Here is an 18,774-nt window from a genome sequence, read left to right on the forward strand (position 1 = left end):
GTGTGGGGAACATTACCTACTGGGGGGGCTGTGGGGGAACATTACTTACTGGGGAGGGGCTGTGTGGGGGACATTAGCTACTGGGGAGCTGTGTGGGGGACATTAGCTACTGTGGGGCTGTGTGGGGGCACATTACTTACTGGGGGGCTGTGTGGGGACATTACTTATTGGGGGGGCTGTGTGGGGGCACAATACTTACTGGGGCTGTGTGGGGGCACATTAGCTATTGTGGGGGCACATTACTTACTGGGGAGGCTGTGTGAGGACATTACTGGGGGGCTGTGTGGGGGCACATTACCTACTGGGGGGGCTGTGTGGGGGCACATTACCTACTTTGGGGGGCTGTGTGGGGGCACATTACTTACTGGGGGTAGCTGTGTGGGGGACATTACCTACTGGGGTAGCTGTGTGGGGGACATTACCTACTGGGGTAGCTGTGTGGGGGACATTACCTACTGGGGGGGGCTGTGTGGGGGACATTACCTACTGGGAGTAGCTGTGTGGGGGCACATTACCTACTGGGAGTAGCTGTGTGGGGGCACATTAACTATTGGAAGTAGCTGTGTGGGGGCACATTACCTACTGGGGGTAGCTGTGTGGGGGCACATTGGCTTCTGGGGTAGCTGTGTGGGGACACATTAGCTATTGAGGGTAGCTGTGTGGGGGCACATTACTGGGGTAGCTGTGGGGGACATTACTGGGAGGCTGTGGGGAACAATACCAGGGGTTTGTATGGGGGACATTTCGGGGAGGTTGTATGGCGGACATTACTGGTGGTAGATGTATGGGGGTCATTACTTTGTGGCTGTATGGGGGTCATTACTGGGGGTATCTGTGTGGGGCACGTTACTGGGGGGCTGTGTGTAGCACGTTACTGGGGGTATCTGTTTGGGGAATGTTACTGGGGGGCTGTGTGGGGGACATTTCTTGGGCCGTGTTCACACATGGCACTAGAACAGGCCTCGGTTTGATCTCATTTACGTTTCTAGCTCCTGGTGTTTAAATGCAAGCCTTACAGTATTTGAGGGAGATTGTTAGGGGCAGGAGCAGGATAACACTATCCAAGATGTAGGGACAATGAGGAACAAAACATGTGGTGATGTCTAATGGAGAAGATGGAGGATGCGTCACCTGCAGTCACTGGAGGGAAAAAGTAGGGGTTTCTCCTGTGGTTTCTGTAGCTGTATACACCATCAGTAAAGTTGTTATTGGCACAAGCACATGTGAGGGGGTTGTGTACAGGAGGGGGCATTACTGAAAGTGTGATACACATGCATTGGAGCCCATGCCCGGATCTTTTACCACCCTAGTAACGCCCCTGGTTAGACACAAGTCACAAGAATGTTAGGAAAATGTGATAGGACAGATAACACTACACAAGTGGGAGGGGATTTACAGGAATGTGAAGGTAGGATCTATTAGTGAAAATCACAGAGCTATCCAGGTAAAGATATTGTTTAGACTATACTACTCTCCAGATGTGTTATACAAGATGAAAGTGAAGAGTTCATCTAAATGTTTCAAATGTGGAATAGAGGAGGCTGACTTCCTTCATACAATTTGGAGCGTGCCCCAGACTTAAAGGGGTATTCTCGTCTGGGCATTCACATTCAGTTTCCTTAATCTGCCATACATAAACATTTCTTCATTTAGATGTTATTAAAAAAAATGTTCCTGTGTGAAGATAATTTCTCATAAATGTAGTCATGTTGTCCCTTAGAAATGAGATAGCTTCCTCGGATACGGCCACCTCTGCTGGAGGGATTGCACAAAGAAACAAATTGTTTTTGTATATAAAATGTCCGGAAGTTACTACATGACCCACATCCGTCCTGTGGTAATGATTGCTGAATCCTGGTGGTCCAGCAGGACATATAGCACATGTCTGGCCACCGCTGCCAGAGTGTGACGTGGTCGTATCCGAGGAAGCCATCTCGTTTCTAAGGGACAACATGACTACATTTATAAGAAATTATCTTCACACAGGAACATTCTTTTTATTAACATCCAATTGAAGAAATGTTTACATATGGCAAATGAATTTAATTAAATGTAAATGCCCTGATGGGAATACCCCTTTAAAGGCTTCTGGGACGAAGTATATCTGCAGATAAATAAAACCTTAGAGACGCCCCTGACCCCCTCGATTAGTGTGGTAGTTATGGGACTGTTTAGGACTTGCGATAAAGTGGATCAAAAGGAGAGGTCATTGGTACTAAAGCTCATGACAATAGCGAAGGTTCTTATTGTTCGAGAATGGGGGAGCAGCAGGATTCCTAAGGTGGATCATTGGTCCGCTCTTACACAGAAGATTAAAAGATATGAACAAATTCATTCTGACAATGGACAGTGGATCCAGGGGGAAATGGACTGAGACCTGGAGTAACTGGAAATAGGTTCTCCTCTTCTCTTCTCTTATTTATTTTTTTTTTTCTCTCTCTTGCCAAGGGGGTGGAAGGGAAAGGGTGGGGGGAGGGTGTTTTAGTATACTGTATAAGGTTAATGATGTATAAAAGAAGAAAATGTAAAGGAAACTTTTTTATAAGGGCGATTCTGTCCGCGAAGGGCGATTCTGTCCGCGAAGGAGAGAGGTAGTTTGCACCAGGTATGGACCCTACTTCTAACTGAGTTAATTAAGGGTTTCAAATTTAATAGTTGATATTCTTGCACTTTTGCTGAGATCAGAGTCCCGAGGTATTTCAATGAGTCCTGGCAACTCATTTTAATTCCAAGTTCTAAATCTTCTATCTTATTCCTGTCCAGGGGCATCAGACCTGATTTACTCCAGTTAATCTCTAAGCCCGAAAGCTGACCAAATTCTGTCACTGTGTTTACTGCATTGGCTATTGACAAAGGAGAGTCTCGCAGACACAGCAGGATGTCGTCCGCATAGAGACTCAACTTGTCCTCTAGTCCTCCGCTTCCCCCTCCTCTTATACCAACATGGGCCCTTATTTTGATGGCAAGAGGTTCAATAAAAATGAGGAGGGGGGAGAGGGGGCAGCCCTGTCTCGTACCCCTGCTAAGAGGGAAGCACTCCGACTCACTGCCATCGATACCTATCCTAGCTTTTGGGGAGTTGTATAGGCACTTTACCCAATTCACAAACTCTGCTCCAACCCCAAATTTGTCCATTACTTCCCATAGGAACCCCCACTCGACCCTGTCAAAGGCTTTAACCGCATCCAATGACAGGATCGAGCGGAGGTCCCCTTCACCTTTCTCTATAGAAACAAACAGTCTATTCAGACAGTCGCTCACATTCCTACCCGGGACAAACCCCCTCTGGTCCTCATGAATAATACTGGCAATTACATTCTTAAGTCGTCTGGCCAACACTTTTGCTATAATTTTAGCATCGGTATTGATCAGCGAAATGGGTCTGAATGATCCTGGGTCTAGCAGATCCTTATCTTTTTTTGGGATAAGAATGATGATAGCTTCGGACATTGAGTCCGTAACTTTCCCCCTTCTGTAAATTTCTTGCATTGTAGTTAAAGGAAACCTACCATTTCAAATGGTAGGTTTAAGCTGTAAACACCGAGCACCAGCTCAGGGTGAGCTGGTGCCGGTGCTTAGTTTCGTTAGTGTTAAAACCGCGGTATCGCGGTTTTAACACTTTTTAAACTTTATAGCATAAACTGCTATAAAGTTTAAAAAGTGTTAAAACCGCGATACCGCGGTTTTAACACTAACGAAACTAAGCACCGGCACCAGCTCACCCTGAGCTGGTGCTCGGTGTTTACAGCTTAAACCTACCATTTGAAATGGTAGGTTTCCTTTAACAACATTGGGGCCAATACTTCCTTATATCTCCTATATAAACTAAAGGGGAGGCCATCTGGACCTGGGGCGGGATCGGCACTGCAGGAGTCAATTGTCTCTTCCAGCTCCTTCAGCGTAATCGGGGAGTTCAGTGTTTCTACCTGATTCTCGGTCAAACACAGAAAATTAATATCTTGCAGATATCTTTTAATATCTCCCATTCGGTCTTTGTCCCCAGCAGACTCATAGAGATGCTGGTAAAAGAGTTTAAATTCTTGATGTATCTCATATTGCTCTCTGCATATTTGTCCTCTCTGCCCTCTGATAACTGAGATACTCCTGTTCCCTTGTTTATTGTTATTAATCATGTTGGCTAAGAGTTTACCTGGTTTCCCCTTTTCCGTGAAGTTACGCTGTCCTGCAAAGAACAGTTTGTAGGCCTGAATATGAATATTATCTCCAGGGTATCCTAAATTCTTAGATGACTCCTTCCTACTAAATTCTTTCTTTTTAACATTGATAGCGTGAGAGAGAGTAGACTTAATAAATAATTTTAGCGTATCCCAAACTGCAAGAGTGCTGGCGGTGTTAAAGTTCCTGTCCCAGAAATCACAGATGTTTTTAAATCCAGACTAGGTTCAAGAACCGTTAGCCAATGGGGGTTTAGTTTAAACTTTCGCCTACTAAATGATGGTTCCCCCAGCGTGACTAGTACTGGAGCATGGTCAGAGATCACTATGGGTTCATATGTCATTCTGGAAATGTTCCTCACTACCTGCGAGTTGGCCAACCCGTGATCTATTCTGGATAGAGTATTACAGGATTTGTTATGACAGGAGAAAGCTCTTTTTTCCCCATATTTTGCTCTCCATATGTCCTGTAAACCCATGTCCTGACAGAAATTCCTCAATTTTATCCCCTCGTTAGGGTTTATTTTTGTTACACCCAAAAGTTTAAGGCGATCAAGATTAGGGTCAAGGACCATGTTCAAGTCCCCCATAATCAAGATTCTACTGCAGCTTTTATCCTTGATAAAACGGATGAATTCCGAAAGAACCCTTAACGAGGAGGGGGGGGGGGGGATGTACATAAATGCCAGGACGTACTCAATTCCGTTCAGTATACAATGTAGAAATATAAACATACCTTCGCTATCAACTTTTTTATCAATTAATTTAAAGTCTATACTAAAATGAATCAGAACCGAGACACCCTTTTAATAACTACCCCCATATGCGTGAAATTCCCATGAAGCCCATCGTTTTTTTATTCTACATCCTAGTTCTGGAGTCAAGTGGGTCTCTAACAGGCTGGTGTTTATTTATTACATCAAATATTGTGCATCTTCTTTTCCTATCACTCAGGCCCCTAATGTTCCAGCACAGAACTCTTGTTACCTTCTCCATTCAAAAAAAAAAAACATAAAAACAAAGAAAACTGACCTCTCTTGCCAATGTTTAGTTTCTTGAACCGTAGCAAGAATCTGAGCCAGAATATACTTGTTTGCGGGGTTGAGGTCTTCATTACCTGGGCAATTAGCCCCTGTATTATTGGAGGTTGGGGGGTGAGAATCTTCCTTACTGATTTGTCTGTTTTTTGTTGGGGAGGCCTTCCAAATTTTATCTAACCCCCCTGACTTCCTTTCTGGCTTTTTTGGAGGCATGATGGAATGGAGTGACCTACACCGCTTATTCTAACCCCGTATGCAGGAGACCAACAATTCAGAAAATCCAATTCTACAGCATAATTCCTAATAGATAAACCTTAAAGCAGAGTGTTAGTAAGTTTTGCGTTTTAGACCAGAGCCGGTTAGTAGATTATTATCTTGGTGTTAAGATAAAAATGGGATTAGCTGGATTAATACCACAAGGCAAAGCACCCTGAAAACAAACTATAGATTTTACCTGCGATGAGGCCAAAATCAGCACAAATTAGCGCTCACAATTGCTTTGTCAGAGATTGGATAGGTCTGCTCTTTAATATAGCTTAGAAGAAGGGTATTAGTGGGGCAAACCCTAAAATCCAGACCAGACCTATCTTAAGCCTAAGTTAAAGAATGACAGCATTAAAGGTTCTGGCAAAATTACCAAATACCATATACAAATACAAAACGTCAGCCAAAGAGAGTATGTGCTGTAAATCGGCAAAAATTTTACAAAGTTGGACCTGGAGAAAGAAAGAAAAGCTTATCAAAATTTGCTTTATAATCCGTATCAGTCCAGATGGGTATTTCCCTGGTGCTAGGGTCACTACTTAATTTAGAGTCTCTCAGCAAGGCGTCCCGGAAACAAGTAATTAGTAAAATGTGCAATGTAGCTTAGGTCTAAGCAAAAAGCGTCCCAGACGCAAAGAGTTAGTAAAGCGTGCAGTGTCGCTTAGGTCTAAGCAAAAACAATGACATTATAGCGTAACTTGGAAGAAAGATGTTAGTCAGATGTGACAAAATCAGGGTTGAGCCCCGGCCTGGGCGGATTAGTAAAATTAGAGATTGTCTTGAGCGGTAGTTAGTAAATAAACGTCTTACAAAGCTCTGGCAGATTATGCATATGATGCTAGTTGACAATAGGGAACCAAGGTGTTACCGTTTCAGATGGATGTTGATCACCAGGTAGCTCGGCGGTTCATTAGAGAGGCCATCCTGAGTCTTGAGTCGGTGCGTACTCCTCAATGGTCCAATCTCGTAGCTGATGCCTGGCCACGGCAGGGCACCAGTGTTCAAGAGGTCCCTCCAGGGAGCGAAGCACACAACCAAACAAACAACCCAGGGCGCTCCTTCCCCCGCTCCTATGCCGGCTTGAGAGGCCCTTCCGTCCCCCGTTGCACACCTGAAGCCTTGAGGCAGCACCTGGTCCCACTGCTCCAGACACTCGCGGTCGCTCCACTGCTCGACTCCCGGGACTCCCACGGAACAACGACCTGCGGCGGGGTCTGGTCAGGGATCACACTCCTGCACACTCCTGGGCACCTAGTATAGAAACAGCAGGTAGTTCGTCCGGTGCTCTGAACCTGGGCGAGGCGGGATCGACAAATCGGGCAGCAAACGCTACAGCGCCGGAGCGCTCACATCAGATCGGCGTCTCTGTGCCACGGACGTCGGGAGGCGGAGCGGCGTGCTCTCACGTCATCCCGTCACGTGATCGATCAGCTTCTACACTAGTCTAATTTTATGTTAGGAGTTCAGCATTACTTAGATACCAAGATTGGTTGTATTGTGCCCATGTATGCAGGAAAAAGTAGTAGTTCTGTGCAGTACCAATATCTCCATAGAAAGTTTATTAATGCTGGGCACTGCCCATATGTACACTGTAAGAGAAGTAGTTGTACTACGCTGTGGCACATATGTATGTGAATAGTAGAGGTTTTGTGCAGTTCCCATAAATACAGGATAAGAGTAGTAGTAATGTGCGGTACCTATATATGCAGGATAAAAGTAGTAGCCATGTGCTCTGCCCATTTATGCAGGATAAGACAATATACATAGTATGAAAATAGTAGTACAATGTATGTTGTGTTTAGGGCTGTAGTCCCTTTCCTTAAATATATCTACATACATGTTTAATACACAACTAGGTGGATGGTTTGGGTGGTAATGGCCCCATAGTAGTATCAGGCCCCAGTCGATTGTCCAAGCCACCAATATTATAATCTACTTATGTAATGCAATGTGCCAGTCTCTCTTAATAGACGTACAAAGGGTTCTTTATTAGGTCAAGACTGGACAAATCTGTTGACAAATGCCCTTCAAATCACATCATCACATATATTTCAAAAACATCAAGAACCTGAATGTGTAAACCGAACCTAAAGTTGAGTCCTGTTGGTGTGGGGACTTGTTCACAGTCACAAGCATCCTTATAAATCAAATCTACCATCAAAATCCAGCATGATAAACCAGGGACAATTACTCATAGATCCAAGCACTGTGATTGGGGTAATATTATATTAGTTATCCAAGGCCACCTTACTTCTTAAATCAACTTTTAAAATTATGCGGCAGAAGCGCTCTGTGGAGTGTTATCAAAGCCCCTAAGTGCTGTAGCTTCACTGGGCAGACCACTTTCCCCTCCTGTGAGATTACTGCAGGTATAGGGAGGAGGAAGGTCCGAGGGAGCAGTAGGAGTGTGAGACATATTCCTGCACAGTGTAACAGCTTATAAAATTAAAGTATGGAGGGACTCTGATATAGCCCCCAATAGTCAGTTGAGGTTAAAAAAGACAGATTTATTAAGACTGTTTTTGTTTCTCGTAGCAACCAATTACATCACAGCTTCCGTTTTCAAGAGCATTACAGGAACTGAAAGCTTCACTTTAACTGGTTGTTTTAGGCAACAGATAGTTTTTTGTTTAGAGACTTTATAAAGGTCCTTCATAGTGGATAAAACTAATACTTAATCTGTTGCATAGTTTCATTTGCTTCCACTAATGACACATAGGGGGACATTTGTTATATATTCCATGTCTTTCATGTTAAGCACAGGCATGTATTAGGGCATGACCAGTTTATCACCACCACTTTCACTAAATTGTTTTATCTGTCATGCCCTCATCTCCCATACTTCAGGCTTCCCAAAGTTATACATTATAGCAGTATCTAGCATAAAACATCACATAAAGTAGTTTGTATAAGTTTCAAGGACAGCTACAATCAATTTGCTGATGGTAGATGTGACCTAAAGTCCATATACAAAGGTGAAACCAGTCATAACGCATATATAATGTGACAACCAGGGAGAGCGCATCTATATTGGTACAACCAGGCAGAGCACATTATAAACCCCTACTTACAAAAATCAAGCCAGTTACTCAATATTTGCTACAAAAAGATCCAAACATGATTTATCATCAGTTTAAAAAAATGTGTGCTGAGCCACAGCGGTGCTGTACATATAGTCATCCCAGAAAATCAAAGGGAGAATATATATAATATAGTATCTAAAAAGTGCCATGAAAGGTCACAAAAGACACTACAATGTATGGTAAATATCAAGCCAGAATATAAATACTAGTATACATGTGTTACATACACTTGACTTCGAGAAATAGACTATTTCTATTATCAAGAAAGAGGTATACAGCCATATCTAGCATATGTTAGGGCTAGCCATCATCATATTTTTTTTTTTTGCGTAATAAACCTCGCCCTTTGCCCAGCCCTTTATACTTCCCAAACAGTATAATACTTAGATTAATGGCCCTTACACTGTACAATGCCCCATATTTTGTGGCTTGCTCACATTTTAAAATGTACAATGCCCCATTCTCCCTCCTCTATCATTGTGCTTCCCTTCTCTGCTCCCAATTCCATTGTGCCCCCCTTCTCTGCTTCCAATTCCGTTGTGCACCCCCTTCTCTGCTCCCGATTCCATTGTGCCCCCTTTACTGCTCTTTTTCTTACTTTCCCCCCTTCACTGCTCTCTCTCCCATGGTGTCCCTTCTCTGCGCTACCTCTTATTGTGCCCCCCTTCACTATTCTCCCTCTTTTTATGGCCTCGTTCTCTATGGCCCCTCTTTAGTTGCATAAAAAAACAAAACTTTAGCTACTCACGTTCCTTGTTCCTCCTCAACAGTCAAGCCTCCTTCTCTACAGCGTGTGTTTTCACCAGCACCCAGCAGGTGCATTGTGATGATGTCAATGCACCTGCCAGGCACTGCTGTATGCATGACGTGTGGATATGGGATGGACCCCCACTTTATTTTAAAACAGTTTAGACAAGAGAAAATCACGGTGTATGGAAAAAATACGCAACCACATAAAGTAATGGGTGAAATGGCCACAGCTTTATTTGAATCACAGGAATAAAACAATCAGAGGAGGAGTCAGGTGACATGCTAGGAGTGGGATTCCCCAATACCCCAATCTAAAGCTGCCTGACATACAGCACCCGGCCACACATCAACAAAGGGGGGCGGCACGCTCTGGCTGCCATTCTAGCAGAGCCAGTACACTTTAAGGGCACCAATGACCCTAGTGAAGATTATCCATTGTGTGCTTCACCACCGTGCCCGCCCCTGGCTGCTTTTACCATTACCAGAGCTTTGAGGCTGGCCACTTCCAAAGCTCAGGCTGTTGACCACCATGAGCTTTTACATCCTCTATAAGTTAAATTAATCCACCAATAACTTGCCTGCACCTTCCACCTGACTCCTCCACCGCAAAATAAAAGCTGCGACAGATAACAAAATACCAAACTTTGACTCCCATTCTATTTTTTTTTTTAAATACATATTCTTTTATTTATTTGTTTTTAATTTTATATCTACATTTTTATTTAGATATTATTTAGATATATTCTAGATATAAGCATAAATAATGGTACAATTAGACAAAGCACACAAACAGGATAAAGATACAACCAGTCAGAGTGTAATACTATATTACAAAAAGACTTTTACCTGGTGTGAACCTTAGAAAAGTAACAAAAAGATCCAAATCTAAGTGCAAAATTTGCTATAACTGCGATGGTGCCTTGCCCCCCGGCACTTACTGCATCTATCAGGAGGCTCAGGCCTCCTGATAAATGCAGGCGGGCGGTAGCGCAGTGATGCTGTGTGCTGCCGGGGCACTTCAACGCCAGGTCTGACCTGCCTGCCCAGCCAATGTAGAAGGCTGAGAAGTCTCGCTCCGTGCCGGAAGTCTTGGAGAAGTCCCGCTCTGCCACTAATTGCCACTAATTCATGGCTTTTGCGCCAGTTTTCAGGCATACAAACTGTGATAAATTCATCTCTGCATCTTTAGTTTTGTATTTATGGCCACCACTTCGCCTGGTCACAAGCTTCCACCTCCCAGACTGGGCAGCCTAAAATGTCACATGATGACATAAGCAGTTCCTAGTGCAGTTTTTACAAGTGACAGGTCCTCTTTAAGGTTTCGTATTTTACATTTTTATACCTACATTACATAGAATGTTTATCCCTGAATTGTTTTTTTTTTCCTATTACAACTGTATTTAAAATGACTTTAATCAGTAAAGGATCAATTCTAAACTGTCATAGAAGCAACATTTCCAAGTAGAATAATGCATTCTGTCCAATATATCATGTGAAGTACATTAGGTGAATATATACTGACTGTGCTGTCACCATAAAAGAGCGAGCAGTAATTTATGGACATGCTTCATTGCAGGGAGGACGTGTTGTCAGCCCTCTGGGGTCAGCTCGCAGGTCACTGCCTGTAGAAGACATTAACCCAGGTTGTTCACTGGAGCAGCACAACGCAGGGGGCACCAACCTGGTACAAAAGGGGTTAAACAGCACATTGATGCAAAGCCTGGTCATTTGCAGATGACACTAAGTGACTGGAGAGGATGAATGTAGATGGCAGCTGTGCCAGCAGCAGGGAAGAATTAATGTTATATTGACATAAATAGCATCTCCTACAATTTCTTTAATTTATGATAGATTTACTGGGTGTAAGTACCATAATTACGAATTATTCTAAGGTTTCACCGTCAGGTCATTTAGAGACCTTGGCACATCACAGTGTAATCACTTTTTGTAGATTATTTGTTTTTATTATTGATAAGAATAAAACAGATGAAAATGTTCCCCTGGGATAAATAAGCACCAGAAACAAAAGCATTCTGTTCAGTAGGGATCTGACTGGTGAGTCCCTCCAAATCAGCCAAAATGGGGTGCCATTGCCACTAATAATAGGAGGTTAAACATTTGCTCTGCTGCACCATTCATCTCCTGGAATGGAGATGATAATAAAGTACAGTACAGTGCTCAGTCCCAGCCGTGCTGTAGGGAATGATTTGCCAATCCATCCTTTTGAGGAAACACCGTTCTTGTGGTTAGTGGAAGACTGATAACTGGAAGGCTGCTACAGTATAGGCAAAGCTGGGTTTTTCTGGCTCCAACCATGGTACATAGCAAATGATTAATGGGGAGCTAGTTGTCTCACGTATTAACAACTAATGACCTATCCCATGGAAAAAACATTTTGAGGGTGTGATCCCATGTTCAGTATTTCAGATGTAGTTTTTGAGGCCTAAAGCAGGTGTGGATGATAAGAGGTTAAAACATATTAGAAGATTAGGGCCCCTTTCAAACATTTTAATTAAGCCGTGTTCTTCCTGTACCGTAGCACACGCCCATATTCACGTAATGGCTCTCTATGGAGAGGGGAGCGCATCTGATTATAAGGATGAATGACTAGCAGGTGGCAGACCTGTGCACAGTTCAAGGCAGCTGTTGTCTGTAAGTACGGTTCATATATAAGGCGCACTGGACTAAAAACTGGACGAAAAATATGGTAATTATATTTACCCTCAAACCTCATCTACTTGCATCGTACCTCATTTGGAACACAAGAAAGTGTGAAGGCGGAAATAAAAACTATCTGATACATGAACTAAGGTCCTTATGCCAGTTTTTTGGTGGACTTTGTACATTCTTTTATGTACAAACTGTTTGTACATGTTTTTAAGAAGTGCCCGCTCCACATGTGTCTTGCACGCGACCCTTTTGTGTCACGGTTGTACTATTCTTCACATGGACCGTGCGCCACATTTATCATGCAGATTCGGACAGAAATGTGTTGCATGCCCTATATTAAAGGTGCATCAAAAAACCCTTCAGATTCATGAAGAACAGGCGCCACAAATCATGAATCTGGCGCCCTCTGCACACTACACAGGCAAACTGCATAACTGCACTGTTTTTAGTAAATGTGCCCCTATATTTACAAAAGGATCAGAGCTTAATAGGATGGTTATTCCTCAATCAACTTTGAGTGGTATTATATGAACCATAGAAACTTAGCGACCAGGTTCAGACCACAAATCGTAACAGAACTGGGTCGCTGAATGTCGTCTAAGCTCCATTGCCATTTGCACAAACCTGTGTGTGGAGCTTCATGGCAGGCTTTCAATGTCACGCAACTGCTTTCAAGCTTTGCATGGCCAATTACCATGGCAAGAATCAGGTGGAGAAGGCACCCGTGTTCTGTGGACTGACAGGTAATGCTTCTTTTTCTAGTACCCTGATGGACAAGGCTAGACGAATACCAGGGGAACACTTCCTATTTGAATGCATTGTACCAAATGTAAAGTTTGGCAGTGGAGGAGTACTACAGTTTTTTCAGAGATAGTTCTAGATCCCTTGGTTCCAGTGAAGAAAATTTTAATGCTTTAGCAAATCAAGAGATTTTAGACAATTGAACTAACTCTGTTGAAGCTCGGCTCAGACCTATACAGACATGGCTATGTAAATTTTTAGCTACATCTAATTGGCCAATCATCACTGCTGATGGATGGAGCTTTACTATACTGTACCTTGGAAGTGTAAACAGCTTTCCATAGATCTTCTTTGACAAATGTTCCTAATATTGGAGTAATTTAACCCGTTAAAGCCTTGTGTGAAAAGCCTCTACCCATTAACAATGCATTTATTAATGCATGCTTGTCTCAGCTATTCTAAGTAGGAAGACAAAATTAAGCTGCTGTCCTTTGATAGCAGCTTAGCTCTTCCTGATCAGAACTGTTTAATCCTTATCTCATTTGATATCTGCCATCAGGAGAGGCTTCAGTATGCATTAGCTGGTAGGCTGACCCTACTAATATTGATGGGATTAGTTAACTTATATCTGTTATGTTTGCACAACTTAAGGAAGTAGGCAATATGTATCTCCAGCTAAATTGTATTGCATCTGTATTTTCAATAAAGCTGGAATGCTGGCAAGCGCTGTTTCTACCACCAGACAGGATGTACGACCACCTGAGGGTGCCAACCTGTTGGAGCAGGTGGAATGGCACCAGCATCCACCCTCCACCTACTCCAAATTATACTAAAATCAAAAGCCTCTGCTCATCCCCCCCAATGGGACCCAGGCTCTGCGATCTGTATTAATAATGAGAGCGCCCTAGTCCACATAAGCTGGGAATCGCTGGAGGAGGTCAAGGACCCATCGGGGAGGTCATTGATTTTATTATTTTATAGAGGGGCAAGTATATATAACAGAGGGGTCATAGTGTATATATTATAGGGCGGTTATGGTGTATAAATAATAGAAGGGTCATTGTATATTTACAGTATATCTAATAGGGGACACAGTATATATCTATTAAAGTGAGCATAGTATACCGTGCTTGTCTCAGATTGTGGGTGCTAACCCATTAGACTGTGTGGTCAGGCATTACTGTGGCCAGTAAGAGGCTTCTCCCTAGGGATCAGACTCCGTGTGTTGCTTACCAGGGAATCCGATGCTCTTCAGGGCAGCCCAGAGGTCTGCCTATAAACTGTCTGTGCATGCGTCTGCACAGCACCTTTTTTTGTGCTGAAAAATTCGGCCTTTACATGAGTATATACGGTATTTCCATTATGGCGCTGACCCATTGAATAAAAATAATGTATCATTTTATGATGAAATTCATGATTTTAACTTTCTCCACCAAGAAAGAGTTAATAAATTTATGTACCTGAAAACTGCATTTCATGTGGCAAAAAACTAAGCCCCTATATATCCAAATTAGAAAAGCCTGTATAATGTGACATTGCAAATCTGCTCTAAATGGCACTTATTATATGCCTTGCCGTGTGACCGTACATTTTACCACCAAATATGGGATATTTTGGGTATGAAACTTTGTGGAGCCTTTTTCCTTTTGTCAATGTTAATTCATTGTTAATGTTTTTAATGAATGTATTGTCCAAAAAATGTTCTGGATTGCACCTCTATTTTCTTTTAACCCATATAAAACTCCTAATTTATGGATTATTTCTATTATTTAGGCCTCTCTCAGTCAAATGAAGGTTGATTAGGTCCCTCTAAATACAGGTTTTGGTAATTTTCCCCAAAATTTCCACCCGAAACTCTAAGCCTCATCACATTCTAGAAAAATAAGTGGATTCTTAAAAATAAATGCCAACATAAAGGCGGCATTTGGGAAATGTAAGTTAAAGGGGTTTTCCCATGAAAGAAAATTCTCAAATCTCAACCCGCTAGTGATGTTAACACAATAAAGAGAATTTTTACCATTTACTTCACAATTTTACTCAGTGTTATTGCAGTTTTAGCTCCTATCACTAAGTGATGGTCAGTGTAAGATTTAAGGGTGTAGGCGGGGACTCTCTAAGCAGACACATTATGATCCCTCTAGTGCTGTGTGCTGACAGTATGGTTAGATTATCAGGGTCCAGGTTTATATACACTTTCATCTGGCTTCTGAACATTGTACTAGTATCTGACACGTAGAAAGAGAGATGAGACAGATCAGAGATGATGAAATCCATGAGATGCCTATTACACACAATGTCACAGTCAGCTCTCCTACAGTCAGCTCTCCCACATCTCTGCTATTCCAAAATAGCAAAGTTCTGCTGTGCCTTCTACCCTCCATAAAGAACTTATCTGCCTGTAGCTTGTAGTTCTCCTCTGCTGCTGCCGGCAGGAAGTCAGTGCCTGTGTATCAGTGTGAGCTCCATCCTAGACTGCAGGGGGCGGGTCTGGAGTGCAGGGAGCAGAGAGAGAGAAACTCACCTCCACGACCGTCACACAGAAATCCAAGATGGCTTCCCCAACCCTAAGTTAGAAGTTACATGTCATGTCTAGGGGCAACTGAAGTTGTGTACAGCAGGACTGATAGAGGCAGGTTGGACTTATATCTGTGAAATGCTCTATTTTTGTTAATAACAGTGAACTAGAGAATGTGTTATCTTGTTATCCTGAGTACATTTAAGAATCTTGTCTTCGTGGGAATACTCCTTTAATGATTGGGTGGTGTGGTGGTACCTGCTTCAAAAGTAGAGAATTTTGAAAATAGAGAATATTTTCCATTTTTTTCATAGCTAAACACAAAAGATATCATCCAAAATTGAAGTAAACGTGTCACAAGAAAACAATTTCAAAATCCCCTGAATATGTTTAAGCATGACACAGAGAAGATTTGGAAAATTGGCTGTGTCCTTTGAGCCCACAATAAGTCCTGAAGGGGTTAATGTTTATAAGCCTCTTAAAGGAAATGTACCATTTGTTTTTATGCATTATGAAACCAGGGCCGATTCTAGCATATTTGCTGCCTGAGGCGAATATTATTAAAATGCTGCCCCCCCCCTGCTCCCTGTTCAGTAAATACTGAAAACTTTACTAACAATTAACATCCCAACAGACAGCTTACTGACACTGTGTGACTGACTACAGGTTCTGGAAGTCATTAGTGGCATCTAGTACCTTATAGATGACAATCTCTTCCATTAGTAGGACTTTATTCCGGGTTCTCCAATCATAACATATCACTGCTGAATTCACGGCCAGATATCTTCAGCTCCGTGCAGCACATCTCCACCCGGCGTCCCTAAAAATACCACAGTCACTTACAGTATGAAGTCTCCTGGATAACAACACTGCGCTCCTAAATAATATATACCCCTCACAACGTAATGGACGTCACTCTCCCCACATATAAAACATCCCTTCACTATAATATATACATTCTACTGGAATTATAGCATGCACAGCAGCAATCAATATACAACACCCCCAATTTATTAATACAGACCCCCCCCCCCCAACATTTGGTTTACACGATGCAAAGTTGTATCCTATTGTATCCTATAACTAATATATCCCACCCTTTTACATAAGATTTTATATATATTTTAATGCACAGCACCCCACCCCCCTTCCCAGATAAAAGGATTATGGCCCCATATAAAATGCACAGCACCCCCCCCCCTTCCCAGATAAAAGCATTATGGCCCCATATAAAATGCACAGCACCCCCCCCCCTTCCCAGATAAAAGGATTATGGCCCCATATAAAATGCGGAGCACCCCCCCTCCTTCTCAGATAAAAGGATTATGGCCCCATATAAAATGCACAGCACCCCACCCCAGATAAAAGTATTATGGCCCCACATAATATTAATAGCATCACCCCCCCCCCAGATAAAAGGATTATGGCCCCATATAAAATGAACAGCTCCCCCCCCCCCCAGATAAAAGGAATATAGGCCGATATATATAAATATATAGAAAAACCTCCCCACCCCTACACAGCTATATTAACTATATAATCCTATATCCCCTCTTATTGGCCACATTTAATTAGTAGTGGGACATCAAAAATAATAAAACTTATACTTACCTCCGGCAATATCGCCGCCCTTTACAGGGACCCGCAATCTTCCGCCTGAAGCGAGATTTTCATCTCGCCTCATGGCAGATGCGGCCCTGTATGAAACAACACAACCAAAGAGAATGCTGAGCACAATCCGGTTCCAATAGAACGCCAATAGTCGTATGCCTTCGGATAGTGCGTCCAAAGATACGGTGCCCCAGTAGTCAGACAACCTGGGTGGTGCTCAGCTGTCAACAGGGTAGTCCATATTAGTAAGAAATGAAGAAAAGAAGAGCGGCACTCACCATAGCGTGCAAGAGTCCTTTATTGTCGGTGCATAGTACAGGGAAGGAGCGGGGCCTGGCGACGGGCCATTTCGCGCTTCCTAGCGCTTTCTCAAACCGTTGACGTCATCCGTTCGCGACTCGCACAATATATGCGGCGAGGCCGGCGGATGTCGTCAAGGAAAAAGTGTAACAATATTGTGCAATCAATAGATAATCATTAAAATCATTATCAGTGCAAAATAAAAACAACAATTTTTTCTAACACAAAAAGTAGATTATTTTATTTCTTGCGATTCCACCTACGTAGTCTACATAGTGTTCTGCCCTTGTGGATGTTTTTACATGGGGAAGACTATACGCAGACTATATGTAAGATTTAGGTAACATTACAAATCGATTAGTTCAGGAGATGGGTGTCCTCGACTTATTGAACATGTCAGAAGCCATCATGAAGGGAACCCTGAGATTCTGAGGTTCGCAGGCATTCAACAAGTTAAAACCGACCCCCTTGGAGGACATAGGAACCGGGAGTTACTCATACAGGAAAGTAGATGCATTATTAAATTCAACGCAACAGGTAGGCTGGGGATGAACGATAAAAAAATGATTACAGTGTCTTCCTTTGACTATTGTCTTCTCTTGATAATAAAACTAATTATATTTATGCAAGTAAATAAGTTTAACACGGTAGTACGATATGCGTAGTATGCTCCTGTAACTAGTCATACATATATTAATAGGTGTTCTTAGGATCTAATCTGTTACTGTTGTTTTTATTTTGCACTGATAATGATTTTTAATGATTATCTATTGATTGCACGATATGTTTACACGGTTTCCTTGACAACATCGGCCGGCCTCGACGCATATATTGTGCGAGTCGCTGACGGATGACGTCAACAGTTTGAAAAAAGTGCTGGAAGCGCGAAATGGCCCGTTGCCAGGCCCCGCTCCTTCCCTGTACTATGCACCGACAATAAAGGACTCTTGCACGTTATGGTGAGTGCCGCTCTTCTTTTCTTCATTTCTTACTTGCATTATGAAACAAGAGAATGCTGTAACTACACTGATGAAGAAACATATCTTATTTAAGCCCTGCGCTGAGTGGTTTTGCTGAAAAAATAATTATAAAATAATAATAAGGCTCTTTCGCTCCTTTAACGGGCTCAGCGCTTCTCCTCGCTCTAATTATGCACAGCTCCATCCTTGTCCTGCCCAGCATAAGCCGACATCACTGTGTTGTCCCTAACCGGCAGAAGAAATCAATCGTTGTACCCACACCCCCAGCTGTGTATGAGTCATACAGCTCAGGTTGTTTAGTCCTGTCTGGACATTTCAGGTAGCTCCATGTGTAATGTGTTTATGTAAGCACCCAGCTTTCCCAAGGTCCTGAATTTTATAATAGTTTTTCAGCAAAACCAGTCGGTGCAGGGATTAAACAAGATATGTTTCTGCATCACTGTAGCTACAGCATTCTCAAGGTATTGGTTTTGTTCACAATGCATAAAAACAAGTGATAGATTGCCTTTAAGATTGTGATGTGAGATTGTTGACAGATGTGTTGATAAAATCTAATTCATTCATGTCAAATGCTAAGAACTGTAAGATGATGTAGTCACAGAAGAAGGTTGGGGGACAATGGTCTCGTTGTAACTATAAAGCATG

General features: G+C 42.6%; 1 protein-coding gene across 4 annotated transcripts in view; it reads left to right on the forward strand.

Moving 5' to 3' along the window:
• LOC140135349 (protein CEPU-1-like) overlaps nucleotides 1–18,774 on the forward strand; it is a 581,520-nt gene that overhangs the window by 2,652 nt on the left and 560,094 nt on the right. The window lies entirely within an intron of this gene.

Source organism: Engystomops pustulosus, chromosome 6 (assembly GCF_040894005.1).
Source record: "Engystomops pustulosus chromosome 6, aEngPut4.maternal, whole genome shotgun sequence".
In the NCBI taxonomy this organism is placed as follows: Eukaryota; Metazoa; Chordata; class Amphibia; order Anura; family Leptodactylidae; genus Engystomops; species Engystomops pustulosus.